This window comes from Ranitomeya imitator, chromosome 3 (genome assembly GCF_032444005.1).
Source record: "Ranitomeya imitator isolate aRanImi1 chromosome 3, aRanImi1.pri, whole genome shotgun sequence".
In the NCBI taxonomy this organism is placed as follows: domain Eukaryota; kingdom Metazoa; phylum Chordata; class Amphibia; order Anura; family Dendrobatidae; genus Ranitomeya; species Ranitomeya imitator.
Genome location: NC_091284.1, coordinates 605,366,902 through 605,387,290, shown reverse-complemented (window position 1 = coordinate 605,387,290; position 20,389 = coordinate 605,366,902).

The window sequence follows — 20,389 nt, the reverse complement described above, 5'->3', positions numbered from 1 at the left end:
CTGGTTACCAGTGAAGACATCGCTGAATCGGTGACACACACGCCGATTCAGCGATGTCTACGGGGAGTCCAGCGACCAAATAAAGTTCTGGACTTTCTTCCCCGACCAGCGACAGCACAGCAGGGGCCTGATCGCTGCTGTGTGTCAAACTAAACGATATCGCTAGCGAGGACGCTGCAACGTCACGGATCGCTAGCGATATCGTCTAGTGTGACGGTACCTTTAGTAGTACTGAACTTTCTCACCTCTGACTGTGACCATCTGTGGATTCACGGGCAGTTTGTAAAATAGGGCAATTTAAAATAAAAAAGTTAAAATAGCGATGTGTCGCTGATTATTTTAACTGAATGTGTCCTTAGAAAATGACTTATTGCTTAATATTAGTAATATTAAACAATAAGTCAGTAATTAATAATATTAATATAGCTTTTTTCAGCATTGTGTTTTTGCTTTTCGCTCCCCTCCTTCCTAGTGGCATGACTTTTTGATTTTTCAATCAATATGGCCATGATGTGAGGGTTTATTTTTTCTGTGATGAGTTGTACTTTTTGGTTTTACTATGTTGCGTACTATAAAACGGGAAAAAAATTCCAAGTGCTGTGAAATTGCAAAAAAACTGCAATCCCACGCTTGTTTTTTTGTTTGGCTTTTTTGCTAGGTTCATTAAATGCTAAAACTGACCTGCCATTGTGATTCTCCAGGTCATTACGAGTTCATAGACAACAAACATGTCTAGGTTCTTTTTTATCTAAGTGGTGAAAAAAAATTCCAAACTTTGCAAAAAAAAAAAAAATTGCACCATTTTCTGATAACTGTAGCATCTCCATTTTTTGTGATCTGGGATCGAGTGAGGGCTTATATTTTGCCTGCCGAGCTGATGTTTTTAATGATACCAATTTGGTGCAGATGTGTTCTTTTAATCACTCGCTATTGCATTTTAATGCAATGTCGCGGCAACCAAAAAAAGTAATTCTGACATTTTGACTTTTTTCGCGCTACCCCGTTTAGCGATCAGGTTAATTCTTTTTTTATTGATATATCGGGCAATTCTGAACGTGGCGATACCAAATATGTCAGGGTTTGATTTTTTTTTATTGTTTTATTTTGAATGAGGCGAAATAAACTTTTATTTATTTTTTTTTTCATATTTTTAAAAACATTTTTTTTGGCATGCTTTAATAGCCTCCGTGGGAGGCTATGGGAGGCTAGAAGCTGCCATAACTCAATCACCTCTGCTACATAAAGGCGATGCTCAGATAGCCCCTACGTACTAGAATTACAGCATTGCTATGAGCGCAGGCGACAGGGTGGTGCTCATATTTATCTGGCATCAACAACCATAGAGATCTTCCGGAGACCTCTGGTTGTCATGCCGGTGCACCGATGACCCCCGATCACGTGACATGGGATTTTCCAGTTGCACAGTGTAATTTCCATTTGTCGTTTTGACATGATTTATTATTACCGTAAGAATTATATAGAAACCAGAATGTGTTATAGTAAAATAATATTTAAGACAATTCATATTAATGTAGTCTTTAAAAATCACCATTCTTGAGCTATACAAGTCAGTGGGGCTATGCATGTCCAGTCAGAAAGTAGAAAGATGCATTTAAATTGCATGCTTGCAGTCACATAACTATCTGCTCTTGTGGTTGACACTGGAGAATCCTAACAGTATGCATACTGCACGCTGTGAGGATTCAGACCTGTATAGTCACATAGAGTGTCTGCAGACTTTTAACAGAAAACCATACAACTCCTTTAAATGCAGGTTCTAAAGTTTTGCAATTGTAACAGAGACTCCAGGGATTATATACTTACAACTGATGGTCCTGCTACATGACTGCTGCACAGAAGGACAAGAAAGGGTCTTTGTTCTCTGGTTCACAGAGGAATGTACTCACAAATTCAGTACATTAAAGGGAACCTTTCACCCCCCCAGGCGTTTGTAACTAAAAGAGCCAACTTGTGCAGCACTAATGCTGCATTCTGACAAGGTGGCTCTTTTAGTTTGGGTCCCTGGCACTACTGCAATAATCGCTTTTGAAATTTGTCCCTCATACCGTGATATCGCCAGAGGGGCAGGTATTTTTCCCTAATCCAGACACCTCCCATCCATCACTCATGGCCTCAGCGCGCCGGGTGCCACCTCCTCTTCCTTCATTAGCGTCCCCGTCGCCAGCGCTGTTATTTTTGGGGGGCATGCGCAGTTGCACTGCCCTTCAAACTTACAGCGCAGGCATCGGGGACCCTGTTATGAACAGGTAATTCAGAACCACAATGGACCTTGAAGTTCAGAGCACACAAAGTGACCTGACAATTATCAAAAACATAGGACGAGCTCTGAGATGTGGGAACTCTGCTGACCGCAATCCCTAATCCTATCCAACCACACTAAAGGTAGCCGTGGAGCACTCCTGACCAATCCTAGGCGCCTCGGGCACAGCCTGAGAAACTAGCTAGCCCTAAGAAAGAAAAATAAGCCTACCTTGCCTCAGAGAAATACCCCAAAGGAAAAGGCAGCCCCCCACATATAATGACTGTGAGTTGAGATGAAAATACAAACGCAGAGATGAAATAGATTTAGCAAAGTGAGGCCCAACTTACTGAACAGACCGAAGATAGGAAAGATTGCTTTGCGGTCAACACAAAACCCTACAAACAACCACGCAGAGGGGGCAAAAAGACCCTCCGCACCGACTAACGGTACGGAGGTGCTCCCTCTGCGTCCCAGAGCTTCCAGCAAGCAAGAAAAACCAATATAGCAAGCTGGACAGAGAAAATAGCAAACAAAAATGACACAAGCAAAACTTAGCTTATGCAGGATAGACAGGCCACAGGAACGATCCAGGAGGAAGCAAGACCAATACTAGAACATTGACTGGAGGCCAGGATCAAAGCACTAGGTGGAGTTAAATAGAGCAGCACCAAACGACTTAACCTCATCACCTGAGGAAGGAAACTCAGAAGCCGAAGTACCACTCTCATCCACCAAAGGAAGCTCATAGACAGAACCAGCCGAAGTACCACTCACGACCACAGGAGGGAGCTTGGCCACAGAATTCACAACAGGACCCTAATGAAGGAAGAGGAGGGGGCGCCCGGCGCGCAGAGGCCATGAGTGATGGCTGTGAGGCGTCTTGATTAGGGGGGGAAAGACCTGCCCCCCTGGCGATTTCATGGTATGAGGAATAAATTTCAAAAGCGATTATTGCAGCAGTGCCAGGGACCCGAACTAAAAGAGCCACCTTGTCAGAATGCACCATTAGTGCTGCACAAGGTTGCTCTTTTAGTTACAAATGCCTGGGAGGGTGACAGGTTCCCTTTAAGAATGTTATAACTGATGAAATCCTTGTAGTTCCATGTTTTAAACATTGTTTCCATTGCCTATGAGAACAAAATCTTCATAATTATGATTGCCAAACATAACATTCACCCATGATGTTCATGGAATTGGAAAATGCAACAAAATGTATTGCTATAAGTTCAAATGAGGTGAGGTATATGAGGGGAGATATGTGCCACGAAGATTACACTGCAGTTTCACAAAATGTATTTGAGTAGCTCATAATCCTTCTGTGAAAGCGTCTTGTGGACAGACAAGACCAAGATAATAAAGCGCATCATTCTATTGTTTACCAAAATTGGAATGAGGCTTCCAAGGAAAAGAACACAAATATCTACAGTCAAATATGGTAGAGGTTCAAAGATGTCTTAGGGTTATTTTGCTGGCTCTGGCATGGCATCATGAAATATGAAGATTACCAAAGGATTTTGGATCACAATGCAGTGCACAGTGTCAGAATGCTAGGTTTGTGTTCTAGATCATGGGTCTTTCAGCAGGATAATGACCTCAAACATACTTCTTGAAGCACCCACAAATGGGTGGAAACAAACTGCTGGAGTCTATGGAAGTGGCCAGTATTGAGTATGTATCTAAATCCCATTGAACACCTGTGGCGAGATCTTAAAATTGCTGTTGGGAAAAGGCACTCTTCAAATATGAGAGACCTGGAGCAGTTTGCAAAAGAAGAGTCATCCAAAATTCCAGTTGAGAGGTGAAAGAAGCTTGTTGATGGTTATAGGAAGCTATTGCTTGCAGTTATTTATTCCAAAAGGTGTTATTCTAAATATTAAGTTGAGGGTGCCAACAATTTTGTTTGGACTGTTTTGTGGGTTTTGTGTGAAATTGCCATATATGCTCGAGTATAAGCCTTTTATGAAAGGCAATTCAGTATCACAATGGACATGGAGGTCAGAGCACATACAGTGATCTGACAATAACCCAAAATAATAGAACGAGCTCTGAGACGTGGGAACTCTGCAGACCGCAATCCCTGATCCTCTCCAAACACAACTAGAGGCAGCCGTGGATTGCGCCTAACGCTCCCTATGCAACTTGGCACAGCCTGAGAAACTAACTAGCCTGAAGAAAGAAAAAATAAGCCTACCTTGCCTCAGAGAAATACCCCAAAGGAAAAGGCAGCCCCCCACATATAATGACTGTGAGTTAAGATGAAAAGACAAACGTAGGGATGAAATAGATTCAGCAAAGTGAGGCCCGATATTCTAGACAGAACGAGGATAGGAAAGATAACTTTGCGGTCTACACAAAACCCTAAAGAAAACCACGCAAAGGGGCAAAAAGACCCTCCGTACCGACCTAACGGCACGGAGGTACACCCTTTGCGTCCCAGAGCTTCCAGCAAAACAAATAGAGAAGCTGGACAGAAAAAATAGCAACAAAAAGCAAAGAAGCACTTAGCTATGCAGAGCAGCAGGCCACAGGAATGATCCAGAGAAACACAAGTCCAACACTGGAACATTGACAGGAAGCATGAATCAAAGCATTAGGTGGGGTTAAGTAGAGAAGCACCTAACGACCTCACCAGATCACCTGAGGGAGGAAACTCAGAAGCAGCATTACCAGTTTCCTCCACAAACGGAAGCTCCCAGAGAGAATCAGCCGAAGTACCACTTGTGACCACAGGAGGGAGCTCTGCCACAGAATTCACAACATAAGCCGACCCGAGAATAAGCCGAGACTCCTAATTTTTTCCACAAAAAACTGGGAAAACTTAATGACTCGAGTATAAGCCTAGGATGGAAAATGAAGCAGCTAGCGGCAAATGTCAAAAATAAAAATAGGTACCAATAAAAGTAAAATTAATTGAAATATCAGTAGGTTAAGTGTTTTTGAATATTCATATTTAATTAGGAGCCCCATATAATGCTCCATACAGTTCATGATGGGCCCCATAAGATGCTCCATATTAAAATATGCCCCATATAATGCTGCACGAATGATGATTATTACCCTATAAGATGCTCCATACAGACATTTGCCCCATACAATGCTGCACAAAATGCTGATTATGGCCCCATAAGATGCTCCATACAGACAATTGCCCCATATAATGCTGCACAAATGCTGATTATGGCCCCATAAGATGCTCCATAGACACATTTGTCCCATATAATGCTGCACAAATGCTGATTATGGCCCCATAAGATGCTCCATAGACACATTTGCCCCATATAATGCTGCACAAATGCTGATTATGGCCCCATAAGATGCTCTATAGAGATATTTGCCCCCCCATATAATGCTGCACATGGCCCCATAAGATGCTCCATAGAAATATTTGCCCCATATAACGCTGCACATGGCCCCATAAGATGTTCCATAGAGAAATTTGCCCCCATACAATGCTGCACATGGCCCTATAAGATGCTCCATAGAAAATGTGCCCCATATAGTGCTGCACATGGCTCCATAAGATGCTCCATAGAGATATTTGACCCATATGCTGTTGCTGCAATAAAAAAAATCACATACTCACCTCTCATCGCTCAGGCCCCGGGCACTTGCTATATTCACCTGTCCCACATTCCACCGCCGAGCGCCGCTGTGTCTTCCCCGTCCTCTCCACTGACTGTTCAGGCCAGAGGGCGGCGCGCACACTAATCGCGTCATCGCACCCTCTGACCTGAGCGTCACTGCAGAGGACGTGGAGCGGCGCCGACGGTGGAACGTGGGACAGGTTGATATCGCGCACTGCCCCCCGTTATACTGGCCATCGGGCAGTTCTGGCAAATGTCAGAAGAGCCGGTGGCAGTAGTGGGCCGCTCGAGTGTGCCGCTGTCAGCACACTCCCCCCTGTCGGCACACTTCCCCCACTGTCGGCACACTCCCCGGCGCCCCGCATACAACTATACCAGCGTCTATGACACCAGTACAGTTGAATGCAATGATGGAGGAGAGAGCGTCCGCTGTCACTCCCTCTCCCATCATTCCCTGCTCTGCCTCTGACACTGCGGGTGCGTGATGACGTCATATCATCGCGCACCTGGTGTGTGTCGGGCGGACTGCAGCTGCTGAGACCAGAACCTGGAGCAGCGCAGGCAAGAGGAAAGGTGAAAAGAGTGGTTTTTTTAATATATATATATATATATATATATATATATATATACAGTACAGACCAAAAGTTTGGACACACCTTCTCATTTAAAGATTTTTCTGTATTTTCATGACTATGAAAATTGTAAATTCACACTGAAGGCATCAAAACTATCAATTAACACATGTGGAATTATATACTTAACAAAAAAGTGTGAAACAACTGAAAATATGTCTTATATTCTAGGTTCTTCAAAGTAGCCACCTTTTGCTTTGATGACTGCTTTGCACACTCTTGGCATTCTCTTGATGAGCTTCAAGAGGTAGTCACCGGGAATGGTCTTCCAACAATCTTGAAGGAGTTCCCAGAGATGCTTAGCACTTGTTGGCCCTTTTGCCTTCACTGCGGTCCAGCTCACCCCAAACCATCTCGATTGTGTTCAGGTCTGGTGACTGTGGAGGCAAGGTCATCTGCACCCCATCACTCTCCTTCTTGGTCAAATAGCCCTTACACAGCCTGAAGGTGTGTTTGGGGTCATTGTCCTTTTGAATAATAAATGATAGTCCAACTAAACGCAAACCGGATGGAATAGCATGCCGCTGCAAGATGCTGTGGTAGCCATGCTGGTTCAGTATGCCTTCAATTTTGAATAAATCCCCAACAGTCTCACCAGCAAAAACACCCCCACACCATCATACCTCCTCCTCCATGCTTCACAGTGGGAACCAGGCATGTACAGTCAATCCGTTCACCTTTTCTGTGTCGCACAAAGACACTGTGGTTGGAACCAAAGATCTCAAATTTGGACTCATCAGACCAAAGCACAGATTTCCACTGGTCTATTGAAAATTCCTTGTGTTCTTTAGCCAAAACAAGTCTCTTCTACTTGTTGCCTGTCCTTAGCAGTGGTTTCCTAGCAGCTATTTTACCATGAAGGCCTGCTGCACAAAGTCTTCTCTTAACAGTTGTTGTAGAGATGTGTCTGCTGCTAGAACTCTGTGTGGCATTGACCTGGTCTCTAATCTGAGCTGCTGTTAACCTGTGATTTCTGAGACCGGTGACTCAGATAAACTTATCCTCAGAAGCAGAAGTGACTCTTGGTCTTCCTTTCCTGGGGCGATCCTCATGTGAGCCAGGTTCTTTGCAGCACTTGATGGTTTTGCAACTGCACTTGGGGACACGTTCAAAGTTTTTCCAATTTTTTGGACTTACTGACCTTCATTTCTTAAAGTAATGATGGCCACTCATTTTTCTTTACTTAGCTGCTTTTTTCTTGCCATAATACAAATTCTAACAGTCTATTCAGAAGGACTATCAGCTGTGTATCCACCAGACTTCTGCTTAACACAACTGATGGTCCCAACCCCATTTATAAGCCAAGAAATCCCACTTATTAAACCTGACAGGGCACACCTGTGAAGTTAAAACCATTTCCGGTGACTACCTCTTGAAGCTCATCAAGAGAATGCCAAGAGTGTGCAAAGCAGTCATCAAAGCAAAAGGTGGCTACTTTGAAGAACCTAGAAAATAAGACATATTTTCAGTTGTTTCACACTTTTTTGTTAAGTATATAATTCCACATGTGTTAATTCATAGTTTTGATGCCTTCAGTGTGAATTTACAATTTTCATAGTCATGAAAATACAGAAAAATCTTTAAATGAGAAGGTGTGTACAAACTTTTGGTTTGTAATGTACATCAATGAGTGATAACTGGATTGTTGGGCTATGGGGGGGCTGCAATACATTCTATGGGGCTGTGCTGCATTACACTCTATTGGGCTGTGCTACATTACATTCTATGGGGGCTGTGCTGCATTACATTCTATGGGGGCTGTGCTGCATTACATTCTATGTGGGCTGTGCTGCATTACATTCTATGGAGGCTGTTCTGTATTACATTCTATGGGGGCTGTGCTGCATTACATTCTATAGGGGCTGTACTGCATTACATTCTATGAGGGCAGTGCTGCATTATATTCTATGGGGGCTAGGCTGCATTACATTCTATGGGGGCTGGCTGCATTACATTCTATGGGGGCTGGCTGCATTACATTCTATGGGGGCTGGCTGCATTACATTCTATGGGGGCTGGCTGCATTACATTCTATGGGGGCTGGCTGCCTTACATTCTATGGGGGCTGGCTATATTACATTCTATGGGTGCTGGCTGCATTACATTCTATGGGGGCTGGCTGCATTAGATTCCATGGGGGTTGGCTGCATTACATTCTATGGGGGCTGGCTGCATTACATTCTATGGGGGCTGGCTGCATTACATTCTATGGGAGCTGTGCTGTATTACATTCTATGGAACGGTGCTGCATTACATTCTATGGGGGCTGTGCTGCATTACATTCTATGGGGGCTGGCTGCATTACATTCTATGGGGGCTGGCTGCATTACATTCTATGGGGGCTGGCTGCATTACATTCTATGGGGCTGGCTGCATTATATTCTATGGGGCTGTGCTGCATTACATTCTATGGGAGCTGTGCTGCATTACATTCTATGGGGGCTGGCTGCATTACTTTCTATGGGGCTGTGCTGCATTACATTCTATGGGGGCTGTGCTGCATTACATTCTATGGGAGCTAGGCTGTATTACATTCTATGAAACTGTGCTTCATTACATTCTATGGGGGCTGTGCTGCATTACATTCTATGGGGGCTGTGCTGCATTACATTCTATGGGGGCTGGCTGCATTAGATTCTATGGGGGTTGGCTGCATTGCATTCTATGGGGGCTGGCTGCATTACATTCTATGGGGGCTGGCTGCATTACATTCTATGGGGGTTGGCAGCATTAGATTCTATGGGGGTTGGCTGCATTACATTCTATGGGGGCTGGCTGCATTGCATTCTATGGGGGCTGGCTGCATTACATTCTATGGGAGCTGAGCTGCATTACATTCTATGGAACTGTGCTGCATTACATTCTATGGGGGCTGTGCTGCATTACATTCTATGGGGGCTGTGCTGCATTACATTCTATGGGGGCTGGCTGCATTACATTCTATGGGGGCTGGCTGCATTACATTCTATGGGGGCTGGCTGCATTATATTCTAATGGGCTGTGCTGCATTACATTCTTTGGGAGCTGTGCTGCATTACATTCTATGGGGGCTGGCTGCATTACTTTCTATGGGGCTGTGCTGCATTACATTCTATGGGGGCTGTGCTGCATTACATTCTATGGGAGCTGTGCTGTGTTACATTCTATGGAACTGTGCTGCATTACATTCTATGGGGGCTGTGCTGCATTACATTCTATGGGGGCTGTGCTGCATTACATTCTATGGGGGCTGGCTGCATTACATTCTATGGGGGCTGGCTGCATTACATTCTATGGGGGCTGGCTGCATTACATTCTATGGGGGCTGGCTGCATTACATTCTATGGGGCTGGCTGCATTATATTCTATGGGGCTGTGCTGCATTACATTCTATGGGAGCTATGCTGCATTACATTCTATTGGGGCTGGCTGCATTACTTTCTATGGGGCTGTGCTGCATTACATTCTATGGGGGCTGTGCTGCATTACATTCTATGGGGGCTGGCTGCATTACATTCATTGGGGGCTGGCTGCATTACATTCTATGGGGGCTGGCTGCATTACATTCCATGGGGGCTGGCTGCATTACATTCTATGGGGGCTGGCTGCATTACATTCTATGGGGGTTGGCTGCATTGCATTCTATGGGGGCTGTGCTGTATTACATTCTATGGGGGCTGTGCTGCATTACATTCTATGGGGGCTGTGCTGCATTACATTCTATGGGGGCTGGCTGCATTACATTCATTGGGGGCTGGCTGCATTACATTCTATGGGGGCTGGCTGCATTACATTCCATGGGGGCTGGCTGCATTACATTCTATGGGGGCTGGCTGCATTACATTCTATGGGGGTTGGCTGCATTGCATTCTATGGGGGCTGTGCTGTATTACATTCTATGGGGGCTGTGCTGTATTACATTCTATGGGGGCTGTGCTGTATTACATTCTATGGGGGCTGGCTGCATTACTTTCTATGGGGCTGTGCTGCATTACATTCTATGGGGGCTGTGCTGCATTACATTCTATGGGGGCTGGCTGCATTACATTCTATGGGGGTTGGCTGCATTGCATTCTATGGGGGCTGTGCTGTATTACATTCTATGGGGGCTGTGCTGTATTACATTCTATGGGGGCTGTGCTGCATTACATTCTATGGGAGCTGTGCTGCATTACATTCTATGGGGGCTGGCTGCATTACTTTCTATGGGGCTGTGCTGCATTACATTCTATGGGGGCTGTGCTGCATTACATTCTATGGGAGCTAGGCTGTATTACATTCTATGAAACTGTGCTTCATTACATTCTATGGGGGCTGTGCTGCATTACATTCTATGGGGGCTGTGCTGCATTACATTCTATGGGGGCTGGCTGCATTAGATTCTATGGGGGTTGGCTGCATTACATTCTATGGGGGCTGGCTGCATTACATTCTATGGGGGCTGGCTGCATTACATTCTATGGGGGTTGGCAGCATTAGATTCTATGGGGGTTGGCTGCATTACATTCTATGGGGGCTGGCTGCATTGCATTCTATGGGGGCTGGCTGCATTACATTCTATGGGAGCTGAGCTGCATTACATTCTATGGAACTGTGCTGCATTACATTCTATGGGGGCTGTGCTGCATTACATTCTATGGGGGCTGTGCTGCATTACATTCTATGGGGGCTGGCTGCATTACATTCTATGGGGGCTGGCTGCATTACATTCTATGGGGGCTGGCTGCATTATATTCTAATGGGCTGTGCTGCATTACATTCTTTGGGAGCTGTGCTGCATTACATTCTATGGGGGCTGGCTGCATTACTTTCTATGGGGCTGTGCTGCATTACATTCTATGGGGGCTGTGCTGCATTACATTCTATGGGAGCTGTGCTGTGTTACATTCTATGGAACTGTGCTGCATTACATTCTATGGGGGCTGTGCTGCATTACATTCTATGGGGGCTGTGCTGCATTACATTCTATGGGGGCTGGCTGCATTACATTCTATGGGGGCTGGCTGCATTACATTCTATGGGGGCTGGCTGCATTACATTCTATGGGGGCTGGCTGCATTACATTCTATGGGGCTGGCTGCATTATATTCTATGGGGCTGTGCTGCATTACATTCTATGGGAGCTATGCTGCATTACATTCTATTGGGGCTGGCTGCATTACTTTCTATGGGGCTGTGCTGCATTACATTCTATGGGGGCTGTGCTGCATTACATTCTATGGGGGCTGGCTGCATTACATTCATTGGGGGCTGGCTGCATTACATTCTATGGGGGCTGGCTGCATTACATTCCATGGGGGCTGGCTGCATTACATTCTATGGGGGCTGGCTGCATTACATTCTATGGGGGTTGGCTGCATTGCATTCTATGGGGGCTGTGCTGTATTACATTCTATGGGGGCTGTGCTGTATTACATTCTATGGGGGCTGTGCTGTATTACATTCTATGGGGGCTGTGCTGTAATACTGGATACAGCTGTAATTATGTTATATAGTCGTGTTACACTCCCCTCACGTCTTGTAACCTACAAGTGTACAAAGATATTATACAGTCACCATGCGACAAGTGGGCCTGTGTAACTTCAAATGCCAGGGCTGAATTTTAGTCCCAGTCCAGCCCTGTGCTCCTGGCATGGTCCCTAGTTCTCCAGGCGCTGACAGCTTTTCCCTGTATTCAGCGATCACATGGTACCGCTCATTACAGTAATGAATATGCGGCTCCACTCCTATGACCGCTCAATACAGGAAGAAGCTGTCAGCACCTGGAGAACCAGTAACCTGCAGGGACCGCACCAAGAGCAGGTGAGTATTATTAGAAAACTGCCGCTCCCCCTCCCCTGCCGACGCCTGGGAATGACTCGAGTATAAGCCAAGAGGGGCAATTTCAGCATAAAAAAATGGGCTGAAATTCTTGGCTTATACTCGAGTATATACGGTATGTCCAATTATTTTTTGGTCTTGTTTCTTGTCTTGCTCTAATACGCAAAGGAAATAAAGATGTTTATAACAAAACATATGTAACTGCATTAATTATCTGGGAGAAATACTTCATTTTCTGGAACAATTTCAAGGGTGCAAACACACATTAAATGATCAGGCAATCAGCTGACTTTAATCTTTTGAATTTAAATGTGTATGTAGCATAAAGAGAGATAAAGTGGTAATAGATTATCAATAAGCTTTACAGAATGCTGAGATTCTCAACATTTTCTAGCGTGAGTGGGCTGCATTGCTAGCAACCCACAATGGCTACTTCACAATTTTTCTAAATCCCGGGAACTGATTGCCATATATGAATTTTGAAGCCATGTTATTATGGTGCAATAAACATCTTCCTCATGGGGTTTTGCCTTGTTCTGAATAAACATGTTAGGTTAGGAAATGTAATTACCAAAAAACACCAAATAGTGATTATAGAAGAACAACAAAAATTGCAAAATTCATATATATTTTTTAAATGAAAATCATGATATGTAAAAAATATATATGTGTACACAAGTGCATTTGATCAATATTTTCTACTTACATATTTCGTTTATGCTTTAGATGTAATAATCAGGGTCCTTCCTTCTTTCTGTTGATTTTTACCACCAATAAACAATCCTACAAAAAGGAATTAACAGAAACCCAGAATTTGTAATGTAAGAATATAATCAATATGTGTGCAGGAATACAAGACAGCAATGTACTGATAGATCTGTTCCAAACAGCTAAAAATGAAAAAGAAAAAATGTACTACAAAATGGTTGTAAGTAATTCTGTTTTCTGCATCCTCTGTAGGTATTACAATGAAAGACATGGTGTTCCCGTCCCATTGATTTTCCCACTGACAGACCTCCAGACCCCCTTATATGCAATACAAAAATCACAGGGTCACTATCTGCATTCATTCTGAACAATGCCTCTTATATGAGAAGATACTGAGGAAATATTCCTAATTGCATAAAAATAACATAATAAAAACAACATTCAATCCTATATCTAGGGGATAATTATGTGAAATAAGTTTTCGTACAATGCAGAAGCAACTTTTTGCAACTAAGCAGCACTGTACTTCAGTAAATGGGTGCATTTCTATTGACTATTGTCAACTACAATGATGTTGTAACCCACACCCCATAGTGTTGTTCTACCTCACACGGTGTTGTGGATGCAATTGTATTAATATCACCCACAGTTCTTGGAAAAGTTCCTTCCTGTTCTAAAAGTACTAGCTGACTAGCCTAAATATTCTAACGCAAGGATTGAAAGTTAAAGGTTATGAGAATTTTTTAAAAAGATTGCTTTTCACTAAACGGTGTTCCTCATGTGCACGGGTTGTGGTTAACTCAGTCCCACTCACATAACACCTCTATAGCACATTTCCTCTCCAGTGTGTAATAGTACCTCATGGTGAGGGTTCATCTGCAGTATATGAAGTAGACTCAGGAGTGTGGCCCTCTCCATACAGATTAGGGCATTTTTGGCTAAGATCAAGAGTAGCATTTTTCGTAAAGGTGGTTCGGGACAAGCCACCCTAGCAGATTTATACAAGGCACAATGGGTTTGGTGCACTTGCTAGTACACCAAATGGTTCATATAGTCATCTGGTGGAAAGTGTGGCCCCCAGAATCTACGCCATTGGGCTGAGTAAGTTTTAAAGTTCGAGGTGAAAAATGCCCCAGGAGTGGTGACCTTAATTCACTGGGCCTTAGAAACTCACAGATTTTGGCACATTTGCACGGCACTTCATTTTCATTTTTTAAGCACACTCCCTTAATTAAGGCCTTCTGGCAAGGATAGGAAAATTTTTAAGTTCCCGGTGGAACTTCCTGAGAGCATTATGCTGTGAAAACTTTAACTTTTTAAAAATATTTTTCGCTGTTGTGTCTTCACTTTTCACTTCGCTGTTGTGTCATTGTCACTTTTATTTGTTGGATGCGGTTCCCTTATGGATTATGGATATGAGTAGTGTATAATAGCCATGATCCGTCAAACTCAATCTGACAGGTGCCCCGCCCCTATCAAAGTGTATCAAAATGTGTAACCCCTCCCCTCCTCCTGTCAGCCAGCTGTCCCTGAGGCTGGCTGATTTCCCCTTTTGATATCGTTTGATATACTTTAATTTGTTGCATTTTGATATTGTTATCACAGTATTTTGATACAGTGATTATTATACCAGTATTTATTTTTATATTTTATTCACAGTGTACACATATAGTGAATAGGGCTGGTGTTTCTGTATGCAATCCTACATCCTGTTATGTGAAAAGTATTCTCATTTTACATCTTATAAACTACAGCCAGAGTTTTCACATGTTATTCAACATCATTAACACACCCAGCTGTTTATTTTATATCCTATTGCTAAAATGTTTCTCTACTGAACACTAACTAAATGGTGAACATTACCTAAATGTTTAGGCTAACTGCGGTTCAGAGGTTTATAACACCTAGGTCAATTGCTGGTACCCAATAAATGTTTATTTTCACAAGCAGAAGAGGCAGCTTTTCTGTTTGTACATGTATTGTACCTGAAGGTTATTGCGGGTCATGTGCCCAGGCATTGGTTTTTATAACGCAGAATGTTTGATATTTGCTTTCTCTTTTTTGTGTCCTGAAGATGGCATCTGAGAAGTTATTTGTACCTCTACTACGCATTAACTAAATTGGGGTCAGCTGTGTTATCTGAGGGTCATATTTTTTTGTACAAAGCAATGCTGTTTTGGTGATCTTTGTGCATGTAGGTGTTATCTGAGGGTCATCTGTGTTTTCTGAGGGTCATATTTTTGTACAAATTCATGCTGTTTGCTGATCTTTGTGAAGCAGAACTTTGTTTTATAACACATTTGTGCCTGTAGATGTTATCTGTGGGCCAGCGGTGTTATCTGCGGGTCAGCTGCTTGGAGGTGTTATGGTATATAATTATATCCTAGGATCTGCACGACTACATACAGCGTGTTATGTTCATTAAAATGTTTTATTGTCAGAACTAATTGGAAATAAAGAATACATTTTAAGCTAACCGCACTCACTTTACACAAACAGAAAAAAGGAAACACACTTTAAGTTAACTAACAGCATAATGCTGACAAATGCATCTTTGCGGAATCTGATAACGACACGATGAACAAAGGACTGCGTCTGAAAATCTTGATGTCACAAAACCTGATACGGTTCAATCATTATTCTGCAAGTCAGACGTGAAGTGCTGTAAAACCTTCTTAAATGGAAAGCCTCGCGCTAAATGGTATAATACATATATGCAATAATGACCGCATACACGGCTATACAAATCTTGAATTTGTGCGCTCTGATAACAATAAGAATAACAATTCTTGTTCAGGAATGTCACAAAAGCGCGTGGAAAGATAATATTATCCGCACGGAAGCCGTAACTGTCAAAAAATATGCCCGTCTTATCGTCGCAGAGTACGATTAATATCCAGTGGCGACCAGCTTGATTCGCCGGGTCTGTATTCACAATATATGCCGCGGGTCTCTGAGTCACTCTTTCTTCCGGAAGCAAATCACACGGAAACACACCGGCGAATATGCGGTCTGTATAATTATCGGACCGCGCTACAACTGTAAGCTGCAGACTGTCCATCGTTGCTTAATTAAAATCGTACAAGATCTCTCGCCTGTTATTAATTTCCAGAATGGTGTGGTTGACTGCAAAGACAATCATATTTATCGTGTGGGGTGTCGCTATCGCAAAGCGGACTTCAGCACGCAGATTACCTGTTTTAATGAGCGAGAAATGGCCTCCAGGCTCTTGATCAGGCGATAAATCAAAAGCAAATAGCGTGAAGCCAGCCATAAATTCTTCACGATCTATCGCCATGGCACAATCAGCCTTTTGCTTGCCCGATATATGGGCAAGCGCCATATATTCTCTGATGGCTAAATCAGCATTAAAATTAGGATTATAAGGCCTCGCGGGTATCTGCTGACCATCCAGATATAATGCCGCGTGGTTGACGTGGTAGTGGTGAAAGTCCAGTGGGTTTTTTGTATAAGAACCGCTGAAGCCCTCATTATCTACAAACCCCAATATAACAGTTTTTGGTATCTGTCCTAGGAAGAGGTTCTCGTGGTTCGTGATCCGTGTCCCTGCGGCGATGCTGTACACTTTCAGGCATGTTCGGTCAACAGCGTACTTGGCTGTAGCGGCTAGGAGGGCCTGGCTGTGGCCGATTCGGACAGCCGGTGATACCTGCACTCTTTTCACATAGAGAGCCGCCTGCGAGATTTGTACCTTCAGCGGCTCGGCTTCTGCGGACATGAGGCAGAAAGTATCCTTATTTCTTGACAGCTTAACCTTAAGGTCAAGGCCGTTCAATATTAACTTTGGCTGGTTAAATATATCCCCAAAAATGGGTCCCAAAAGGTCGATGGGTTTTGAGTGAGAGGCGGCACTGGCTCTTTTGATAAATCCCGCATTTGCACCATTCAGGCGCCTGTCATTATGATGCCCCGCAGTGTCTTTATAGAACAAACCGGCTGTAAATTGTGATGCCAGCGTCTGTGAACTGTAATTTAAAAGGGTCTCTATGTACGCTCTATAGCTGTAGAGATTGTCCGATTGTGAGATAAGTCGGTCTCCCAGAGTAATATCGACCTGGTTAAAAAGAGTGGCTAGAGGGTAGTTTATGAGCGCCACACGCGCACCATTGGCGATGGCCGTATTATCCTGCTTCACGATGCGACAGCTTATGTACAGCAGCGTGTTGTTCAGATCATAATAATAATCACCGCTACCAGATATGTAAAACTCCAACGGTCCATTGTCTGACAGAGCAGCAACCGGCTGTACTTCTACAAATAGAGATTTCTCGATACAGTCGGTGGTACGGCAAAAATATCCAGTTCAGATTTTGCGCACTCTACAGAAGCGTCATGCAGGAAAGCCATGGTAACTGATTAGAAGATGTCGTCCGCAGAGCGTCTTACTCGTTTCTGACGGGGCCGTCTCTTGGATGTAGTTTTATTCATGAGCATCGGCGGTAAAGGAGGGCAAACGCGCCGCTTTCTTTTTTGGGCTTTTTTAGCAACATAGATTATCCCAGAGCCGTCTTGCTGGGTTGGTGTATTTATCCTTTTAATAATGGCCGTCGATGCTGATGTCACGGCATCTGCAGCGATGTTCCGGGCAGCCGTCCGAACGTGTGGTTTTACTAATTCTAAGCCTTTTCTGAAAAGCGGCACGGCGCGACGAAATAAGCCTTTAAATAGTCCGGCCAGTCCAGAGCCATACATGTACTCGCTCCCGCGGAACCCCTCTAGTCCGTGCCCCGACTGGGCAGTATAGTAGCGGGCATAAACAGCAGGATCTCCATACACCCTTTGAGACAGCATTTTATCGTGTCAATGCTGGCGAGGTCTAAAATGTAATCGCACTATACACTTGCCGTATCTGAATTTAACCGGCGTGCCCTGGTCCGACATGACTGTAATGTTTATGGAGTCAAAGTGTTGCTTACACAGCGGTATGTAATCGGGCCGTGAGTAGCGCACCGTGACAATATCATTATCATCGCCGCTAACTTCTACGGTTCGTAGCAGTTGAACGTAACTGTCACCTACAAGTTGATGTTGAATTATATCAGTGTATACAAAAAGCGAATAAAAACCAGCTTTTGAATCGGGGTAAAAGCGGCGATTCCACGGCATTAAAGCAACGGGGGAGTCATCGACGGTCTGCAGTCCGAAAATAAATTTTAACTTAGTACCCAGAGCAAACTGTATAGGGGATGGGTCGGTCAGGATCACCTCGCGGCATAGCTCATCATACCGTATTCTGTAGGCAGGCGTAGATAAATACAGCGCTTCTATTCGGGCATTGACCGCGCCAACTAGCTTAGGAATGGACGAGTAAAATCCTGATTTTATGTGATACTGTACTAAAGGTTCGCCGTGTTTAGCCACGTAGAAGCTCCCTTCAAAAGCATCAAACGTGTTCCACGTATGGGGGTACTGTATTTCCGTTAACGCCACCTCACAATCTGCCGAAAGATGAACGGCCCGCGATAGCTTGGTATTGTACTCAGATATTGTGTTTTCAGGGTAGATTTTAATTGACGAATTACTGGGTAATGTCACGAAAAATGAGCCCGCTTCCATGGTTATATATCTGTCAACTCCGAGGCCGGGATCCAACTATTGAATTTTTCGGGGTAGCCCAGCCATTTGACAAAGCAGTGACTCACACCCCTGACACGTTTTTTTCTCAAAATTTTTTCTACTCTGTAGACACGATCCTCATCCATAGGTATTTTTTGCAGCTCTTCCTTATAAAATGACCCCTCTACAGGCTCCCCGGCTAAATCACTGATTTTATAAAGGGGTTTATGAAATTTATTGGAGACGCCGGTGATTAAAAAAATCTCATCTCACATGAGAGCCAACCGTTAAAGACGGTTTAATCGGTTTATTAGTAATAGTAGAACTGTAAATATTGCGCCAGATTTGCATCACGTTTCTCTCTGACACAGACGCGGGACTACAGCGGATCGTTGAGTGGTACGTATGGTTGTAGCTATGCAGTAAATTCGGTAAAATATCAATATACCTAAAGGTATTATGATGCGTAAGATAGCGCCACATACGGGTTTTTAATGTGCGATTAAAACGCTCGACCATAGCGGCTTTTACATCATTGTTTGTAAAAAAGTGATGAATATTGTGCGTATTACATAGTTGCTTGAGTGATGAATTTATAAATTCTTTGCCGCGATCCGTCTGCAGTTTCTTCGGTATGCGCTTATCATTTTGAAATATTAATTCGAACGATCTGGCGACACTAGCGCCTGTCTTGTTTGTCAAGGCCACGCACCATGCGTATCTCGATAGAACATCAATCACCGTCAGGATGTATTTGACATTATCATTTTCCCTTGAATAGTCAATTAAACTTACGAGATCCGCCTGCCACTGCGCATCAATGGCCGAGACGTAAATTTTATTTGTCAAAAAGCGTTTTCTAGCAGGCTTGTGTAGCGTGTAGGTGTCTTGCTTATTCAACCAAGCAATAACATCAGATTTCTTTATTCCGCGCTCTTGCAGATCTAAATAATTTGTCAATACCCGAGAATGATCCGGGTGCCTGGCTTGTAAAATATTGTTTTTCTAATATGGCATCATACGATTTAGACGTCATGATTGATTAAAATGATTGTGGCTCGTTAATCAACATCCTGCTTCTTTCAGAAATTCAGCTGTATAAAAATTCCTGTTTTAATCCGGCTATATCATGCGTGAGTTAATGCATGCATTAATTGCATGTATGGTTGTGTTCTGGGTGTTAACAGAAGGCGTGTGATGGGGCGTAACTGGGTGTGTTTCTGGGTGTTAACAGGTGAGCTGATTTCTGACACTCAGGATAAATACAGCTGACTGGACCACTAAGTACATCAGACATTCACCAGAAGTCCGACTAGACTAAAAAAAGCAGAGCTATTCTAAATGTAAGTATATATGCCAGTTGTCTTATTATTCGCAAATGCTTAATTATATTTAACTATGCATCTCTAAACCATAATTAAGGGTGTTATTTGTTTAATAAGTTAGTGTTATACTGGAGGCTAGCTGCATATTTAGTATCGTTGTATAATATAGTTTTACTGCATAAACCATATTCTGTGGTCCATAATTAATATAGAAAGACTTAGCCGCGGACAGCTATTATAACATAATTTATGTAATACAGTAGTTAATAACTGTTAATGCACCCTAACTAGCATGCAGTGCTTACTTACTACCTGTGTTTTGTTTAACATAGACATATTTATAGTCATATTTATACAGTAGCGGTATATTTAGTGGGGCTGTATAATATAGTTTTACCGCATAAACCATATTTAGTGACGCTGTATAATATAGAAAGACTTAGCCGTATTACCCATGATTTGCTTAGTATAAGAATATTTATACACGGGCCACAGTTTTAT